This window comes from Hyperoodon ampullatus (assembly GCF_949752795.1).
Source record: "Hyperoodon ampullatus genome assembly, chromosome: 9".
Taxonomy (NCBI): domain Eukaryota; kingdom Metazoa; phylum Chordata; class Mammalia; order Artiodactyla; family Ziphiidae; genus Hyperoodon; species Hyperoodon ampullatus.
This window is the reverse complement of record NC_136922.1, coordinates 79,267,646-79,287,869: the sequence shown is the minus strand read 5'-3', so window position 1 is coordinate 79,287,869 and position 20,224 is coordinate 79,267,646. Positions and strand designations below refer to the sequence as shown.

General features: G+C 36.3%; 1 protein-coding gene across 1 annotated transcript in view; it reads right to left on the bottom strand.

Annotated features, from left to right (window-relative positions):
• Window positions 1-20,224, bottom strand: part of KCND2 (potassium voltage-gated channel subfamily D member 2) — a gene marked incomplete at both ends in the record, with an annotated part of 495,857 nt that overhangs the window by 113,086 nt on the left and 362,547 nt on the right. The window lies entirely within an intron of this gene.

Here is a 20,224-nt window from a genome sequence, read left to right as displayed (position 1 = left end):
GTCTGGTAATGTACATATTCCCTTGAGCCTATGGAATGTCTGTACTGATTTGCTCTCTTTGTGTTTGATGCAGTAACTCTAAGAGTACCTGGGCTCTCTCTTAGTACCTCTCAGGTGACCCTATTGTTCAGAAAATAGCATGGAGTTTTGGTTTGCCTATGTGTTTGGTTTTATACCTTTAGCTTTCTCATCAACTCATGAGAGGAGATGATCAAAATCTCTGTCTTATTATCTGTTTTTACTTCTTTATACTGCATCTGTGTCATTTTTCTGCTTTCCATATATCTGTACATTTGCTGCCATCAGTGCTTCTTAGATTTAAAAAAAAAATATATATATATATATATATATATATATATATATATGTTGTTATATCTACTCAGGGTCAAAGACTCCTGGAACCTTTCAGGCCTAACAAACTTTTTTTTTAATTTCTCAAATGACTAATTATTATAGATTAAATAAAGTCTTAACTTTGGAGTCCTTAAGGCCTTTCAGCAAAGGCAATTGAAGCAGCAATTACTAGTGTCTGCAAATAAATGGATGGTTTCCTGACCTATTTATAATAAATTAATAGATGGTCTTAATATTATACATAATCTATTATAAATGCACCTGCACAGTGGGTATATACAATTCTATATGCATGAAAATCTTTGATTAAACTATTTGGGACATTGTCATAACGTCCCACCTTAAACTGTAGTATAGACCAAAACATATCACTTTAATTCAGTAGAAGAGATGAGCTCTCTGAGAAGCTTATTAATGTGACTGCTAGAAGGACATTGTCAAGTGAATCAAATTAAAGAACAATTCTTTTAGAGCTGAAATATACTCTAGCGGGTAACATTTAATAGGAACTTTACTTTTCAAATAAGCATGTTTGAAAAACTGACATAAATCAACATTAAAAGTCCTGTTGTAACCTTTTAAATCAAATACCTCTTTGTTAAAATAAACATTTCTTCTTTATCCACTTTTTTAAATAATCATATTAAAAGTAGGATGTTATTCTATGTTCATTTGCTTTTCTCTTCAACTAGTTGAAAAGACCCAGAAAGGCAGGCAATGTCTTCTCTGTGTCCCCGTGACAAGCACAATGCTGGACACATTGCAGATATTAAATAAGGGTTCATGGAAACAGTGGATTCAATTTCCAATCCCGTTTAGGTTCCTACTGTACTAAGTGCTTACTCGAAGTTATATCAGAATATAATAGCTTTGTGGTGTATGATGAAAGTCGTACTGTGCACAGATGGGAGTCGATGTTGACCAGCTCTAGATAAAATATTAGACAAACTGAAAGAGACAGAGACTTTGCTTACTGCATATCACAGCACCGGATGGGAACTTGGGGATCGTGAGCTAACAAGCATGAGGTTTTCTGTAGGAGAATCTTACAGAGATATATTTCTTTCGTGTACCACATTTTTCAAAGCATATTTACTGTGAGCTTCATTTGAACTTCCAAACAACATTATGGGTTGCATAGGGCAAAGACTATAATCTCCTTTTTAAAAATAGGAAGAAAATCTTATAGATTTTCAAATAGAAAGGCAATGATTTGCCTAACGTCACACAATGAATCAGCTTTCAAATCTTAAAGACAATTGCATCTTAATGTGCAGTGGAGGCTACTGAATGTTTAAGTAAATTCCAAGATTCCAGAAGAAATTGGTGCCATTAATTATGGACTGATTTAGAGATATGCCAGTTTTTGATACTATTGTTGGAAACAAATAGTGTTGGTTGATGATGGCATTTATACTACAACTAGCCAACCATGTACTCTTTGCAAAATTCATTAACCTCAGGATCACCTTGGTTAGTACCACCTAGCTATGATTACTCTTTTAACCTAAATTTCATTAGAAATATACCCATTAATATACAGAATGATAATTGGCATTGACTTTTATGAATCCTTCTTACATCTCCAAAGGATTAGATGACACTTGAAAAAAGAGGCCATACCCTTTCTTTTATGGATTCTCCACTGTAATGCTTAATGGCAAAGTGGGCCTTTGATAAATTTTTTATTATATATTTAGTACATAAAGTTACTCTTCTTAGAGTTTGGTTTTTTATGTAGATACAAAAATGGATCAGGCAAATTTATAAACTATTTATCAAGCAATAAAACAGAAAATGTGAGAAAAGTAAACGATTAAATATTAATGTAGACCACACATTTTTAATAGTGATATTAAATTTAAAGCAAAAACTATAGGCTAAATGTTTTACCAGACACAGTAAAACTCTAAGAGGAAAACATAGGCACAACACTCTTTGACATAAATCACAGCAAAATCTTTTTGATCCACCTCCTAGAGTAATGAAAATTAAATCAGAAATAAACAAATGGGACCTAATTAAACTTAAAAGCTTTTGCACAGCAAAGGAAACCATAAGCAAGACTAAAAGACAACCCTCAGAATGGGAGAAAATATTTGCAAATGAAGCAACTGACAAAGGATTAATCTCCAATATATACAAGCAGCTCATATGGCTCAATATCAAAAAAACAAACAACCCAATCAAAAAATTAGAAGACCTAAATAGACATTTCTCCAAAGAAGCCATACAGATGGCCAACAAACACACGAAAAGATGCTCAACATCACTAATTATTAGAGAAATGCAAATCAAAACTACAGTGAGTTATCACCTTACACCAGTCAGAATGGACATCATCAAAAAATCTACAAACAGTAAATAATGGAGAGGGTGTGGAGAAAAGGGAACCCTTATACACTGCTGATGGGAATGTAAGTTGATACAGCCACTATGGAAAACAGTATGGAGGTGCCTTAAAAAACTAAAAATAGAACTACTATATGATCCAGCAATCCCACTACTAGGCATATACCCAGAGAAAACCATAATTAAAAAAAACACATACACCCCAATGTTCATAGCAGCAGTATTTACGATAGCCAGGTCATGGATACAAACTAAATGTCCACTGACAGATGAATGGATAAAGAAGATGTGGGGGGAGAGCTTTAAGATGGCGGAAGAGTAGGACGCGGAGATCACCTTCCTCCCCACACACACATCAGAAATACATCTACGTGTGGAACAACTCCTACAGAACACCTACTGAACGCTGGCAGAAGACCTCAGACCTCCCAAAAGGCAAGAAACTCCCCCACGTACCTGGGTAGGGCCAAAGAAAAAAGAAAATACAGAGACAAAGAATAGGGACGGGACCTGCACCAGTGGGAGGGAGCCGTGAAGGAGGAAAGGTTTCCACACACTAGGAAGCCCCTTCGCGGGCGGAGACTGCGGGTGGCGGAGTGGGGAAGCTTCAGAGACACTGAGGAGAGCGCAGCGACAGGCGTGCGGAGGGCAAAGCGGAGAGATTCCGGCACAGAGGATCGGTGCCGACCAGCACTTACCAGCCCGAGAGGCTTGTCTGCTCACCTGCCGGGACGGGTGGGGTCTGGGAGCTGAGGCTCGGGCTTCGGAGGTCGGATCCCAAGGAGAGGACTGGGGTTGGCGGCGTGAACACAGCCTGAAGGGGTTAGTGCACCACGGCTAGCCGGGAGGGAGTCCGGGAAAAAGTCTGGACCTGCCGAAAAGGCAAGAGACTTTGTCTTGCCTCTCTGCTTCCTGGTGCGCGAGGAGAGGGGATTCAGAGCGCTGCTTAAAGGAGCTCCAGAGACTGGCGTGAGCCGCGGCTAAAAGCGCGGACCCCAGAGACGGGCATGAGACGCTAAGGCTGCTGCTGCCGCCACCAAGAAGCCTGTGTGCAAACACAGGTCACTATCCACACGTCCCCTCCCGGGAGCCTGTGCAGTCCGCCACTGCCAGGATCCCCTGATCCAGGGACAACTTCCCCGGGAGAACGCACGCACGGCGCGCCTCAGGCTGGTGCAACGTCACGCCGCCCTCTGCCGCCGCAGGCTCGCCCCGCCTCCATGCCCCTCCCTCCCCCTGGCCTGAGTGAGCCAGAGTCCCCGAATCAGCTGCTCCCTTAACCCCGTCCTGTCTGAGCGAAGAACAGATGCCGTCAGGCGACCTACATGCAGAGGCGGGTCCAAATCCAAAGCTGAACCCCGGGAGCTGTGTGAACAAAGAAGAGAAAGGGCAATGTCTCCCAGAAGCCTCAGGAGCAGCAGATTAAATCTCTACAATCAACTTGATGTACCTGCATCTGTGGAATACCCAAATAGACAATGAATCAATCCAAAATTGATGCAGTGGACTTCAGAAGCAATGATATATATATATTTTTCCCTTTTTCTCTTTTTGTGAGTGTGTATGTGTATGCTTCTGTGTGTGATTTTGTCTGTATAGCTTTGCTTTTACCATTTGTCCTAGGGTTCTGTCAGTCCGTTTTTTTTTTTTTTATTACTTAAAAAATTTCTTTTCTTAATAATTGTTTTTTATTTTAATAACTTTATTTTATTTTATCTTCTTATTTATTTATTTATTTATTTCCTCCCTTTTATTCTGAGCTGTGTGGATGACAGGCTCTTGGTGCTCCAGCCAGACATCAGGGCTGTGCCACTGAGGTGGGAGAGCCAAGTTCAGGACACTGGTCCACAAGAGACCTCCCAGCTCCACGTAATATCAAACGGCGAAAATCTCACAGAGATCTCCATCTCAGCACCAACACCCAGCTTCACTCAACGACCAGCAAGCTACAGTGCTGGACACCCTATGCCAAACAACTAGCAAGACAGGAACACAACCCCACCCATTAGCAGAGAGGCTGCCTAAAATCATAATAAGTCCACAGACACCCCAAAACACACCACCAGACGTGGACCTTCCCACCAGAAAGACAAGATCCAGCCTCGTCCACCAGAACACAGGCACTAGTCCCCTCCACCAGGAAGCCTACACAACCCACTGCACCAACCTTAGCCACTGGGGAAAGACACCAAAAACAACGGGAACTACGAACCTGCAGCCTGTGAAAAGGAGACCCCAAACACAGTAAGTTAAGCAAAATGAGAAGACAGAGAAACACACAGCAGATGAAGGACCAAGGCAAAAACCAATCAGACCTAACAAATGAAGAGGAAATAGGCAGTCTACCTGAAACAGAATTCAGAATAATGATAGTAAAGATGATCCAAAATCTTGGAAATAGAATGGAGAAAATACAAGAAACGTTTCACAAGGACCTAGAAGAACTAAAGGGCAAACAAACAGTGATGAACAACACAATAAATGAAATTAAAAATTCTCCTGAAGGGATCAATAGCAGAATAACTGAGGCAGAAGAATGGATAAGTGACCTGGAAGATAAAATAGTGGAAATAACTACTGCAGAGCAGAATAAAGAAAAAAGAATGAAAAGAATTAAGGACAGTCTCAGAGACCTCTGGGACAACATTAAAGGCACCAACGTTCGAATTATATGGGTCCCAGAAGAAGAAGAAAAAAAGAAAGGGACTAAGAAAATATTTGAAGAAATTATAGTTGAAAATTTCCCTAATATGGGAAAGGAAATAATCAAGTCCAGGAAGCACAGAGAGTCCTGTACAGGATAAATCCAAGGAGAAACATGCGGAGACACATATTAATCAAACTATCAAAAATTAAATACAAAGAACAAATATTAAAAGCAGCAAGGGACAAACAACACAAAAGGGAATCCTCATAAGGTTAAGAGCTGATCTTTCAGCAGAAACTCTGCAAGCCAGAAGGGACTGGCAGGACATATTTAAAGTGATGAAAGGGAAGAACCTACAACCAAGATTACTCTACCCAGCAAGGATCTCATTCAGGTTTGATGGAGAAATTACAATCTTTACAGACAAGCAAAAGCTAAGAGAATTCAGCACCACCAAAACAGATTTACAACAAATGTTAAAGGAATTTCTCTAGCCAGGAAACACAAGAGAAGGAAAAGACCTACAATAATGAACCCAAAACAATTAAGAAAATGGTAATAGGAACATACATATCAATAATTACCTTACATGTAAATGGATTAAATGCTCCAGCCAAAAGACATAGATTGGCTGAATGAATACAAAAACAAGACCTGCATATAGGCTGTCTACAAGAGACCCACTTCATACCTAGGGACACATACAGACTGAAAATGAGGGGATGGAAAAAGATATTCCATGCAAATAGAAACCAAAAGAAAGCTGGAGTAGCAATTCTCATATCAGACAAGATAGACTTTAAAACAAAGAGTATTACAAGAGACAAAGAAGGACACTATATAATGATCAAGGCATCAATCCAAGAAGAAGATATAACAATTGTAAAAATTTATGAACCCAGCATAGGAGCACATCAATACATAAGGGGAATACTAACAGCCATAAAAGGGAAATCAACAGTAACACAATCATGGTAGGGGACTTTAACACCCCACTTTCACCAATGGACAGATCATCCAAAATGAAATTAAATAAGGAAACACAAGCTTTAAATGATACATTAAACAAGAAGGACTTATTTATAGGACATTCTATCTAAAAACAGTAGAGTACACATTCTTCACAAGTGCTCATGGAACATTCTCCAGGCTAGATCATATCTTGGGTCACATATCAAGCCTTGGTAAATTAAAAAAAATGGAAATTGTATCAAGTATCTTTTCTGACCACAACACTATGAGACTAGATATCAATTACAGGAAAAAATCTGTAAGAAATACAAACACACGGAGGCTAAACAACACATTACTTAATAACCAAGAGATCACTGAAGAAATCAAAAAATACCTAGAAACAAATGACAATGAAAACACGACAACCCAAAACCTATGGGATGCAGCAAAAGCAGTTCTAAGAGGGACATTTATATCAATATAAGCCTACCTTAAGAAACAAGAAACATCTCAAATAAACAACCTAATCTTACACCTAAAGCAAGTAGAGAAAGAAGAACAAAAAAACCCTAAGTTAGCAGAAGGAAAGAAATCATAAAGATCAGATCAGAAATAAATAAAAAAGAAATGAAGGAAATGATAGCAAAGATCAATAAAACTAAAAGCTGGTTCTTTGAGAAGATAAACAAAATTGATTAACCATTAGCCAGACTTATCAAGAAAAAAAGGGAGAACACTCAAATCAATAGAATTAGAAATGAAAAAGAAGTAACAACTGACACTACAGAAATACATAGGATCATGAGAGATTACTACAAGCAACTGTATGCCAATAAAATGGACAACCTGGAAGAAATGGACAAATTCTTAGAAATGCACAACTTTCCAAGAGTGAACCAGGAAGAAATAGAAAATATGAACAGACCAATCACAAGCACTGAAATTGAAACTGATTAAAAATCTTCCAACAAACCAAAATCCTGGACCAGATGCCTTCCCAGGCGAATACTATGAAACATTTAGAGAAGAGCTAACACCTATCCTCAAACTCTTCCAAAATATAGCAGAGGGAGGAACACTCACAAACTCATTCTATGAGGCCACCATCACCCTGATACCAAAACCAGACAAACATCTCACAAAGAAAGAAAACTACAGGCTAATATCACTGAAGAAAATAGATGCAAAAATCCTCAACAAAATACTAGCAAACAGAATCCAACAGCACATTAAAAGGATCACACACTATGGTCAAGTAGGGTTTATCCCAGGGATGCAAGGATTCTTCAATATATGCAAATCAATCCACGTGATGCACCATATTAACAAATTGAAGGGGAAAAACCATATGATCAACTCAGTAGATGCAGAGAAAGCTTTTTAAAAAATTCAACACCCATTTATGATAAAAAAAAAACCCTCCAGAAAGTGGGCATAGAGGGTACCTACCTCAACATAATAAAGGCCATATATGACAAACCCATAGCCAACATTGTCCTGAATGGTGAAAAACTGAAACCATTTCAACTAAGATCAGGAACAAGACAAGGTTGCCCAGTCTCACCACTATTATTCAACATAGTTTTGGAAGTTTTAGCCACAGCAATCAGAGAAGAAAAAGAAATAAAAGGAATACAAATTGGAAAAGAAGAAGTAAAGCTGTCACTGTTTGCAAATGACATGATACTATACATAGAGAATCCTAAAGATGCTACCAGAAAACTACTAGCATTAATCAATGAATTTGGTAAAGTAGCAGGATACAAAATTAATACACAAAAATCTCTTGCATTCTTATACATTGATGATGAAAAATGTGAAAGTGAAATTAAGAAAACACTCCCATTTACCATTGCAACAAACAGAATAAAATATCTAGGAATAAACCTACCTAAGGAGACAAAAGACCTGTATGCAGAAAATTATAAGACACTGATGAAAGAAATTAAAGATGATACAAATAGATGGAGAGATATACCATGTTCTTGGACTGGAATAATCAACATTGTAAAAATGACTCTACTACCCAAAGCAATCTACAGATTCAATGCAATCCCTATCAAACTACCAATGGCATTTTTCACAGAACCAGAACAAAAAATTTCACAATTTGTATGGAAACACAAAAGACCCCGAATAGCCAAAGCAATCTTGAGAAAGAAAAACAGAGCTGGACAAATCAGACTCCCTTACTTCAGACTATACTAGAAAGCTACAGTAATCAAGACAGTGTGGTACTGGCACAGAAACAGAAATACAGATCAATGGAACAGAATAGAAAGCCCAGTGATAAACCCATGCACATATGGTCACCTTATCTTTGATAAATGAGGCAAGAATATACAGTAGAGAAAAGACAGCCTCTTCAATAAGTGGTGCTGGGAAAACTGGACAGCTACACGTAAAAGAATGAAATTAGAACACTCCCTAACACCATACACAAAAATAAACTCAAAATGGATTAAAGACCTAAATGTAAGGCCAGATACCATAAAACTCTTAGAGGAAAACATAGGCAGAACACTCTATGACATAAATCACAGCAAGATCCTTTTTGACCCACCTCCTAGAGAAATGGAAATAAAACCAAAAATAAACAAATGGGACCTAATGAAACTTAAAAGCTTTTGCACAGCAAGGGAAACCATAAACAAGACGAAAAGACAACCTTCAGAATGGGACAAAATATTTGCAAATGAAGCAACTGTCAAAGGATTAATCTCCAAAATTTACAAGCAGCTCATGCATGAGCTCAACATTAAAAAAACAAACAACCCAATCTAAAAATGGGCAGAAGACCTAAATAGACATTTCTCCAAAGAAGATATACAGATTGCCAACAGACACACGAAAGAATGCTCAACATCATTAATCATTAGAGAAATGCAAATCAAAACTACAACGAGATATCATCTCACACCGGTCAGAATGGCCATCATGAAAAATATCTACAAACAATAAATGCTGGAGAGTGTGTGGAGAAAAGGGAACCCTCTTGTACTCTTGGTGGGAATGTAAATAGATACGGCCACTATGGAGAAAAGTATGGAGGTTCCTTAAAAAACTAAAAATAGAACTACCATAGGACCTAGCAATCCCACTACTGGGCATATACCCTGAGAAAACCATAATTCAAAAGAGTCATGTACCAAAATGTTCATTGCAGCTCTATTTACAATAGCCAGGACATGGAAGCAACCAAAGTGTCCATCAACAGATGAATGGATAAAGATGTGGCACATATATACAATGGAATATTACTCAGCAATAAAAAGAAACAAAACTGACTTATTTGTAGTAGGTGGATGGACCTAGAGACTGTCATACAGAGTGAAGTAAGCCAGAAAGAGCAAAACAAATACCATATGCTAACACATATATATGGAATCTAAAAAGAAAAAAAAAATGGTTATGAAGAACTTAGGGGCAAGATGGGAATAAAGATGCAGACCTACTAGAGAATGAACTTGAGGATATGGGGTGGGGGAAGGGTAAGCTGGGACAAAGTGAGAGGGTGGCATGGACATATATACACTACCAAACGTAAAATAGCTAGCTAGTGGGAAGCAGCTGCATAGCACAGGGAGATCACCTCGGTGCTTTGTGACCACCTAGAGGGGTGGGATAGGGAGTGTGGGGGGGAGGGCCATGCAAGAGGGAAGAGATATGGGGACATATGTATATGTATAACTGATTCACTTTGTTATAAATTAGAAACTAACACACCATTGTAAAGCAATTATACTCCAATAAAAATGTTTTAAAAAGATGATGTTGTACATATATATGATGGAATATTACTCAGCCATAAAAAGGAATGAAATTGGGTCATTTGTAGAGATGTGGATGGACCTAGAGAGTGTCATACAGAATGAAGTAAGTCAGAAAGAGAAAAGCAAATATTGTATAATAACCCATATATGTGGAATATAAAATGGTATATATGATCTTATTTGCAAAGCACAGAGACATAGACATAGAGAACAAATGTATGGATACCAAGGGGGCAAGGGGTGAGGTGGGAGGAATTGGGAGACTGGGATTGACACATATACATTACTGAAACTATGTATAAAACAGACAACTGGTGGGAACATACTGTATTACACAGGGATCTCTACCTAATGCACTGTGGTAACGTAAATGGGAGGGAAGTCCAAAAGGGAGGGGATATCTGTATGTGTATGGCTGATTCATTTTGCTGTGCAGTGGAGGCTAATACTACATTGTAAAACAACCATACTCCAATAAAAATTAATTTAAAAACCCATAGGAAGTATAAACATTATTATAACAATTGAAAATAGGTTCTCGTTTTAGATTAAAAATATCACAGAATTTAAAGTGTATCTTTGTCCTTTCACATGTCCTTACCTACATATTCAAAATTACATTCTCCCAAAGAAATTTTAAAAGGTAGCTTAAAACTTCTCTTTTTCAATTTGCAGTTAGGACAAAATATTGAAGATTTATCATAATCAGTAATAAAATATAAAAGTGAAATCAGCAATGAATCCAAAATTTTCACGTTTCTTATATTTGTTCTTGCTTTTGTTTAACACATTCATGATCCCCTCAACTTTTTCATAAGAAAGTTATTATCGTGACTTTCTTAGTCAGATTTCACAGTTCGGAAAGCTTAGATATGCTTCTGAATATGCCTTATTCCAATAATCTTTGAATTTCTACATGATTTCTATTGAGTTTTCCACAAGTATAATAAATTTTTCTCCCTCATATATAGTATGGATTAATGGACCCTTTCCTTGAGACTTTTCAATCTGAATTAAATGAATGATTCTATCTCAGATTAGAAAAGGGGGGAGGCAAGAAATCAGTTGAAATATTGCTACAGTATATGGAACACTGCAACATAAATATGAAACCTATAATAAAGTTCTAAAATATATTCTTATTTTACATTTAAATTAAGTTAAAATTATGTGATAGTAGATACTATAAAGGTAGTGAAAGGTTAGGGGGTGACTTGGCAGAATGAGAGAGAGGCTCAAGGTGACAAGATATCACAGGGGTATGTTAAAGATCTCTTTTTTAATTTTACCCAAGGTTTGCCCAGGATCTAAAACTTTGTAAAGAGGGTTTTTACTTGTCCAATAACATTCAACTTATTTGGATCAAGACCTTATGACTTAGCATATCAATTTTCCCTCTTCCTATCAGTGGAGAGAAGTACCCCCCCTAATTCTTAAAATCATGAATTTTTACAAATTCCTGGACAAAAAAATTGATACAAATTCACTTAATTTTCCCAAGAAATTTAAAGTCTTTTGTAATAGAATGTTTTGGTGAAAAATACCTTGTAGGAATCTTTTTCTTCTGTATTAAAACCACAAATAATTTTATCACATTTAGTTTTCCTAGATTTAGCTTTGTTCCTTCATTTATTCAAAATACGTAAACAAAATATATTAACTGAACTCTGACTACTAGGAACTGTGCTAGAGATATAGCAGTGAGCAAGATAAACATGGTCCCTGACCTCAACATTTACCCTGATCTCCAGATGATATTCTTTCATGGATAAGACCTTATAGATTGTAAAGGAATGAAAATGACTGAATCCCTCTCAAGAGTAAGAGAGTTTTTTTGCAGTTAGAATTCTGCAAGTTTTTTATATGAGAGAATGAGTGATAGTATTTAAATGAAAAACTCAAGATATCAACTTTTAAATGTTACTTAATTATTGTTTTCTTTTCATAATTAATAGAATTATTTCTGTACTTAAAATATTCTCAAGAATCTCATCATTTGAGGTAATACAAACTATTTTTTTCATGTAATTAGACAGAAATGTTGATTTTTAAGACATTAGAAGAAGGACACTCATATTGCCTAAATATTAGCTTTATGAATAACTCCACAGCTTGGTACATTTGTTTGCAAAACAAATCCTTTTCAGCCTCCTCTTTCCCACATACTATCTTGAATAGGGCAGATATGAATCTTGCTTTTGTATTTCTGTTTCACAAATTCATGATTCGATGTTCAGTTTTCAAAAGACTACAACAAGCCAAGAATCGTCATGACAATAAGAAAAATAAAATTAAGGCTTCCTGACTGTTGGGTTAATGCTCTTTAAGGAACCATGTCATATGATCATATTCTGGTTGTTTAGTTTCCGTTGCCATTGTTACAAATTCTATTTCATGCCTGTGAATTATATTTTCTAAGTTTGCATGCACAAAATAATATTTATTACACACTGGTTGGTTTTCTGATTTCTTAAATTCATGCACGAACAGGTAGCTGCTTTGTTTCAACTATTCACATAGTATATATGAAGTCACACATCTTGAACATTCACGTTTCGGAGCTTATTGAAGATGTTTACCCTCAAGACACATCCATGTCCTTAGTCCATAGGCCAGGTGATGTTAGGGTAAAAAGTTTAGTCATGTTTTCATCCCCTGATATAACTATTTCATTCTTCAGTCATACGACAAATATCTAAGATAAGAGATAGTAAGTAAATAATGACTTTCAACTTCTGGGATTCCTCTGGCAAATCTTCCTAAGATCACTAATGTGAGAACAGAGGATATCAGAAAGAAATACTTTATCGGTTTTTTAACTGATGGCTCCAGCCTGAAATACAGCAAAATATTGCTGACTGAAGTTCATTTAGACAAGATTAAACTGTCACTGAAAAGGCCTATCCTAGTCCACTGTAAATCAATCATTAATGTGATAATTAGAAAAAATATATACTAGGAGGAAGACGGTAAAACCTTGCATTTTTTTCTGAAATAATTTTATGTATCTCCTTGTGAAACAATTGCAGTCATACAAATCCTAAATGTTAATTATATTAACAATTGATAAACTTCAACACCAAATAATACATGTTTATAATTAGGGACCATAAAGTTAATGTAGCTATAATTCAGTTTAGACTCACTGAGAAACTATCTTTTTTTATGAGATAATGTTTTAGGAAGAAGACAGATTAATGATCATTGAGACAGAGAGCTTAGATGATGTCATTTAACTACAAACTTTTTAGGCTTTTGTGAACACAATATTATCTATTTAATTCTAAAATTTAAATAGAAAATATTTTAAATGTAGAAATGGAATTATGTTTTACAGAAGAGTCACTTGACTCATATTTGACTCATAGTTTGATTCTGGTTCCAAGATGGGAAAGTGGATAAATTGGCTTAAAGCAATTCATTACAAAAATCTAGAACACACATTCATTACAATTTCATTATAAGGTATCAAGCTGTAGTACAATTTCACTATAAGGTATCAAGCTGTGGCATACAAATGGTGATTTGGATGTTATCCAGAAGAATATAGTTGCTAGAAGCATCTTGCTATACCCGTTTCATGTATAACATGCTCCCAGGTCAGAGCCTAAGGGCAGTATGACAGTGAAACTCTGGAATATAAGTCATCCACATAGCACACCTGGAATTTACATCATACGTCTTATCTTCCAAACGTGACATTTACGTTGCTGGTGGGGTTAATATACAATGATTAATGTGATCACTGGGGTTAGGTAATTCATTTTTGAATGATTAACCCTATGGTCAGTAGCATGTGCATGTTGTGCTCAGATGTTTGGGAAGAAAGAGACAAGGTGGAACTAAAAGCAGAAAGGGCTGAGAATCAAGGACACTGGGTGGAGCTAAGAACAAGAAGGGCTAAGAAGGTGATTAGGCATTAGGGTCTGAAGGATGCTCAAGTGTGACCCACCTTGAGAAATAGTTACAGTATAACCTAACACACATACACACCCCTGAAACAAAGTTTCATGAAACTTTTACCTTTGTTTCCCCTATTTAAATAAGATGGAAGATATATCCTATTTTATTTATATTTTATTCTATTCTCTTTCATTAAAAAGTATTACTGGTCCTTACAAAATTAGTAGATTTGACTTCACTAATGAGTCATGATGTGGAGTTGAAAAAAAGTGACTCATTTTAATGAATGGTTCTTAATATAAACTACATGGATAGGTTTGAAGAGCTTATTAAAGTCACAAAATTATTTGAGGAGATGGACCATATCCATCAGATCATGAAATGGATTCATGACGTCCCCTTAAGATAAAAGCTAAAATACATAGAACTATTTACAGTTAGAATAGTACATAGTACACATGTATTATACTAACAACTTTATATGTGTTATCTCATTTAATCCTTACAACAGCCTTTACAGATTGGTACAAATTGTATCCAAAAAATTTTGTTGCATAGCACTCAATGGGAGAAAATTATTTTTTCCTTAAATTACTTAGTTTTTAAACAGCAAATTGGATTTTAATACAGGCATTTTGACTCCAGGCCATAATTTTTTCAAGCCTGTGAAATCCAGTAAACTTAACTTCCTCCCTCGTTCCCTCCCTCCTTCCCTCCCTCCCTCCTTTCCTTCCTTCCCACAAAAAGATTTATTCATAACCTGCTCTGTGCCATACATTGAGAACATAAATGTAACGAAGCCTACCCTGACACCCTGTATAGCCCAATGAAAGATAAACAGAAGTCAAGGCTGAGGGACATTTCGAAACCACAATAAGAGTCAGAAAAGCAGAAATAGACATAAATTGACCTTGAAACTAGGGCAACTTCTTTAGACAGTGTCTTTTGTAAATTTCATCATCCAGTGGGAACCAATGCTAGATTTGGCAGGTCAAGATCTGTAACCTAGGAATCTGCCACACTTAGCATATCTCGAATTCTTGGTAGTAGATTGGTACATGAACCCTGGAGGGTCCTTTATTGGGACGAAGGTACATTCCCTTGAACGTTCACATGTTAACTCTAGGGTGCTGTTTGCAGTATTGAGATTAAATGCTGGTTGTTACAACCCACTGAGAAATCTGCAGAGTCTCTAGTAGTATCTCAGTTGTGGGAAAAGGGCTCAGGTGGTACAGAGCTGCAATTCTTTACCATAAGATTAATTTTATCAAAGGTCAAATTCTCCAGGTCTGGGTGTAACTCATGAAATTCACAATGTGCCTGTCAACTTCTCTGACAATATGTATAATAAAGATTCAGAATTACAGCAAAACAGAGAACTCTTTACAAAGAGTCATTCAAGGCTAAATTTCTTTTTACAAAGGCTAAGAGAACTCAACCTATTAGCTAAGGGCTTAGCTCCTTTTTCCATTTCACACACATAAATTTAGATAGAAACATCTTTGCAATAGACGGTGGCTAATGCTGGTTGTAATTATTAGGAATACATGGAATGAAGGTGAAGCATCTCACAGTAATTGATTCTAGTTAGTGTTATCTGTTGAAATGTTTGGTGTGATTTTAAAGTCTTACGATTTTAAGAAAATGTCAAAATATTTTGTAGATACCAAGAGTCAATATGGGAAGCTACAACTACTTTCAATTATTCTGTAATTCTTCTTTTGTAATTGTCTTCTCAGCCAGTTATGAGCCATATGGGAAAATATGTCTATTTGATTTATAGTCCCTTTATAGGGACTATAATTTTATTAGTCCCTTTGTCTAATTTTGATCCGTGTTTTATACACCATATTTTGCTTATTGAAACTTTGGCTGTTTCCGAAAATTAGTTAATCTTTAGAGAAGAAAACTTATCATCATTTAAAAATATTCTTTCTAAAAGCTCTGAAGCCAGTTTCAAAGGAAGTTTCCAGAAATAATGTCAATAAAGCTAGCATTTCTAGAGAAGATATGCAGCCTCCTAAAGGGATTGCTTTGAAGGGAAATGATTTGTTTGAATATGTATAGGTTCTGACAATGTTGATAAAATTTCTTCTATGACAACAATTACATTGTAAAACACTTAACAATATGCAAAGGAGAGAAAAAAACTCTTCATCTCCATTGGGATATATTCTTAATGCTGCTGTAATGTTCATTTTAGCATAGTTGATATGACTTTCAAAAGAGTGTCTAAACCTCCTCAGGCTTCTCCGGATGAATGTTTCTGTCATACAAACAGAGGGACGAAGAGAATTGTTTGGGTGTAGAGTTTGATGAGGCTCTACAAACTCCGAAATTGGGGCGATATCTCCTAGTCCCTTGGCCATCACATGAGTGATGATGCTTCTCTCATTCTGAGAATGTTTCCAGATATCTCAAGCTTAATATGGACAAAATATCTTCAACTTGTCCTTCCCATTCTTTTTCTTCTCAGTCAATATACCCAGTTGCTGAAGTCAGGTATCTGGAATTACTCCTTTTTTCTAAACATACAACTCTGAATCTTCAGCAATTTATCCACAATAGATGGTCTCAAATCCCACAACTTCTTTTCATGACTATTTTTATGAGCCTACTTCAGATCATTGTAACAGTTACCCACTAACTTCCTTCTCCTTTTCCACCTCCTTTCCACAAACCAGTATTAACACAGCAGCAAAGGGATCCTCTTACCAGGTAAATCTTAAATCTAAGCATGAGGTTCTCTTGGAATTATCCTTTCAATTGCAGTTTATTTCACTTAGAATGAAATCTCAAGTCTTTGCCATGTCCTAGATTGCTCTGAATGATTACTCCCTTCCCCTCCTGTTTTTCCCTCCAGAATCATTTGAGCTCCAATTGCACTGACCCTCTATAAGTTCTTTGAACAAACAAAGCTTTTCCTCGTTCCTCTGAATGTCTTCTTCTCATTGGTTGTGTTGAGATTCCCACTCATCACATTAGCTGACACACCAACTTCCTGGAAAGCTCATTCTTCATATCATATTTAAAGTATATTCTCCTAGGTTACCTTATATTCTGTGTATTTGTTTATTTTTTCCCCAGCATTAACTAGATTTTCTTTTTGTCTATTTCTGGATACTAGAAAGTAAACTCCATAAGGACAATAGTCATATTAGTCTATTTTATCATCATAGAACCAAAACACAGAATCTGGCATATTTAGATACTAAAACATTTGTCAAATGAGTATCACTGTTTCTTATCTATATTATTGCAAATGGTAAATGTCCCCCTGCTCTGTGTTGTTGCTATATCCCCACCCTCTTCCTCTCACCAGGTTATCATTTTATGTTCTTCAAACTATTTATGTTTCCCCTAACATTTAGAATAAAGTCAGAGGTACTCAGATGAGAATGACACTCAAGACCCTCCAAAATTACCCAGGATTATCTCTGTTCTATCACACTTCTTCATCAATAATGCATCTTGTGTTCCAATCATGTTGATCTATTGAACTAACTTGTTATCCAGTATAATAACATCCCAGATATTTCTCACCATTAACCCTGAAAATATGTTTACCTCAATTCACTGAAAAACTCAACCTATGTGATTGATGTAGAACCAAATTCCAAGAAGTAAGAACTCCCCGAACTTTGCAAGTCAGTGTAATTCCAGTCATTTTAACATGTCATCCTTGAACAACAAGTAGCTTCAAGGCAAAGAATTCAGTCTTGAGAGAAGGAAATGGCTCCTTTGGAAAAGGAGCCCGTGTAGCCTGATGTAATTTCAGATCATGCCATGAATCTATAATACTAGGAAAGCCAAGCCCTGGAGAAGCAATTATTTGTTACATTTTACTCTCTCTTATTTTCTAGTACAATAGCAGGGCAGTTAAAAAGGTGATTTATATAGAACTACATTCTGGTAACCATAGGCAGGATTTACAGGAGAAATGCTAAAGGAACAACAATAAACCACATGGAGAAGACCTTGGCTATTGGGAAGAAACAGCAGCACTTTAGCATCCTGTCACTCTGAGTTGGCGTTGCCCCTTATCAAATAAGGATGCGCCCAGGAGAGCTACAAGTGTCAGCCCCCAGGAAGACAATGGGTGTATTGCCTTGAAATATGGGAGAGTACTTCTTCTTTAAGACAATAATACATTGGACTTCTTCATTACTATTATTTCCCCGGGCTAGGCTAGCAAACTATTTCTACATAAGAATATCTTATAATTAGACCATTGCCCTTCAGAAATGCAGCCACACTCTGTGGGGTTTACAAACTATCTGCCAATCCAAATTCTGTTTATAAATGATCTTGGAGCCAGATTTCAGTGAAGGACTGTCAATGGCAAGGCCACTTTCTGTCACTGATGATTTGGCTAAGTCATCCTTCTGTTTGTGGATTTCTGAAGCAAAAGCAAAGAATAACAAACCTGTCCATGAAGCATTATGGAATAGTAGGGAGAACATGAATTAGAGTCAAGGTTACAAATCCTCACATGGTTATTGTAGCTATCTGGTTTTGTGAATTTGATTTAAAAAAGAGCATTCAAGTTTCCAGGGCCTCCATTTCTTCATCTGTCCATGAAGGATTGTTTAGATGATTTTACCTATCTTTTCTTACTGTGAATTCTATGAGTCTATAATAAATGCAGTTAAATTGTTAGTGGAAAGGAAAGGAACAAGGTATAGCACAGTAAGCTTAGTACTTATTAAACTTTTCCACTACATTTTCTCCTAGGCAGAAAATGGTAAATATCTCCCTCTGGAAGTTTCTCTGAAGTCTCTTGTTTTAGTTTAAAAATTATGCAAACACTGTATTTTCTCCATAAGGTATTCTTGTGCATTTTACTACAAAGTGCTGAATAGGATTATTTGACATTAGAATAAAAATCAATACAAAAAACATTTTTACCATAATTATCCCAGTGACGTTGACTATCTCCTGGCACACATCAGGTTAGTAAATGAAGTTTTAACCCAATGTTCATCATTTTTTAATAGAGTTTAGCTGGGGAACATACAAATATAGGTGGGGAAGAATATGTGTGTATGGGGAGAGCGTGTTGGGAGCTAAAATCTGGAAGACTTTTGGCAAAGGAAATGAATGAAGCAGCAGAGTCTACAACTGCAAATAAAATTAGATGAGGTGGATTTTTACTTCTGTAGGCTTTATTATAGATGAAAGGGCCCTGAGGTTCAAATCAAGTAAACCTCAAAATGAGTCACCATTGGAACACTTTGTGCCAACTGTTTAAGGCACTGAGTTTTGAGTATAATCTTTTAAAAAATTATTCCAATAAAGGTTAAAATGCCTTATTAGAAATTTGTTTACCTAAAAAGCATTCTATATACAAATAATTTTTAGACTCCAACAACAATAGGAGTATACATTTCATAATTTAAATGTATTGGGATGTGAAATGCAGAATTCAACTTTGTGCCAACTGTTTAAGGCACTGAGTTTTAGTTTTAGGTTAGTATCTTTGTAGGGAAATAGGAGCTGCCTTTTAGGAATGTTAACAATCAAGAAAATATAGAGAGGACTGTAATTCTACTCCTGAAAGTGACAAAAGGTGTCATAAGGAAAAGGAAGTATCTGACTCCTCAGCCAGAATTTTCCCCTCCTATATCAGGGATGAATTACATCATGGTATAATGCAAGGAGCAATTCAAGCAATAGGAATTTGTTCATTCTGGAGGAAAAAAAGAAACAAATGCTGAATCATAACTGTCTTTAATTGTGTAAATGGTTGCAAGTTTTCTTTCTTGAGGTTTGCATTTTCCAGCTATCTGCAGGCAGAGAGTAGACCAATTGACCTTTTGAGGTACTGTGGTGTGCCATTTTTCTGAATCACTGTGTAATATCTGGTAGGTGTCCCCCAAACCCAGAGCATGGCCCTAAAAAGGAATTGAAAATTAAGGGAAACATCCAGTTTTCTACTATACAACGTACTGAATTTCCTCTCCATTTCTATGGCTATCTTTGAGCTTTTCCTATCAATAGATTTGTATGCACACTATTCTATAAAGAGCAGTTTGTTTGAAGTTTCATTTATTTTACACTTTGAATTTATAAAACGATTTGTGAAACAAGGTCTGGGAATAACATGCAACCCTTTTCCCATTTATCAGTGGAAATTCAATTATTTTAACATCCTACTTCAAATGTCTGAAGAAGTAACTGAGTGAGACACACGTGATTATAGTGTTCATGAGTTTATCAAGTTTTGTATAGATTAAAAAAT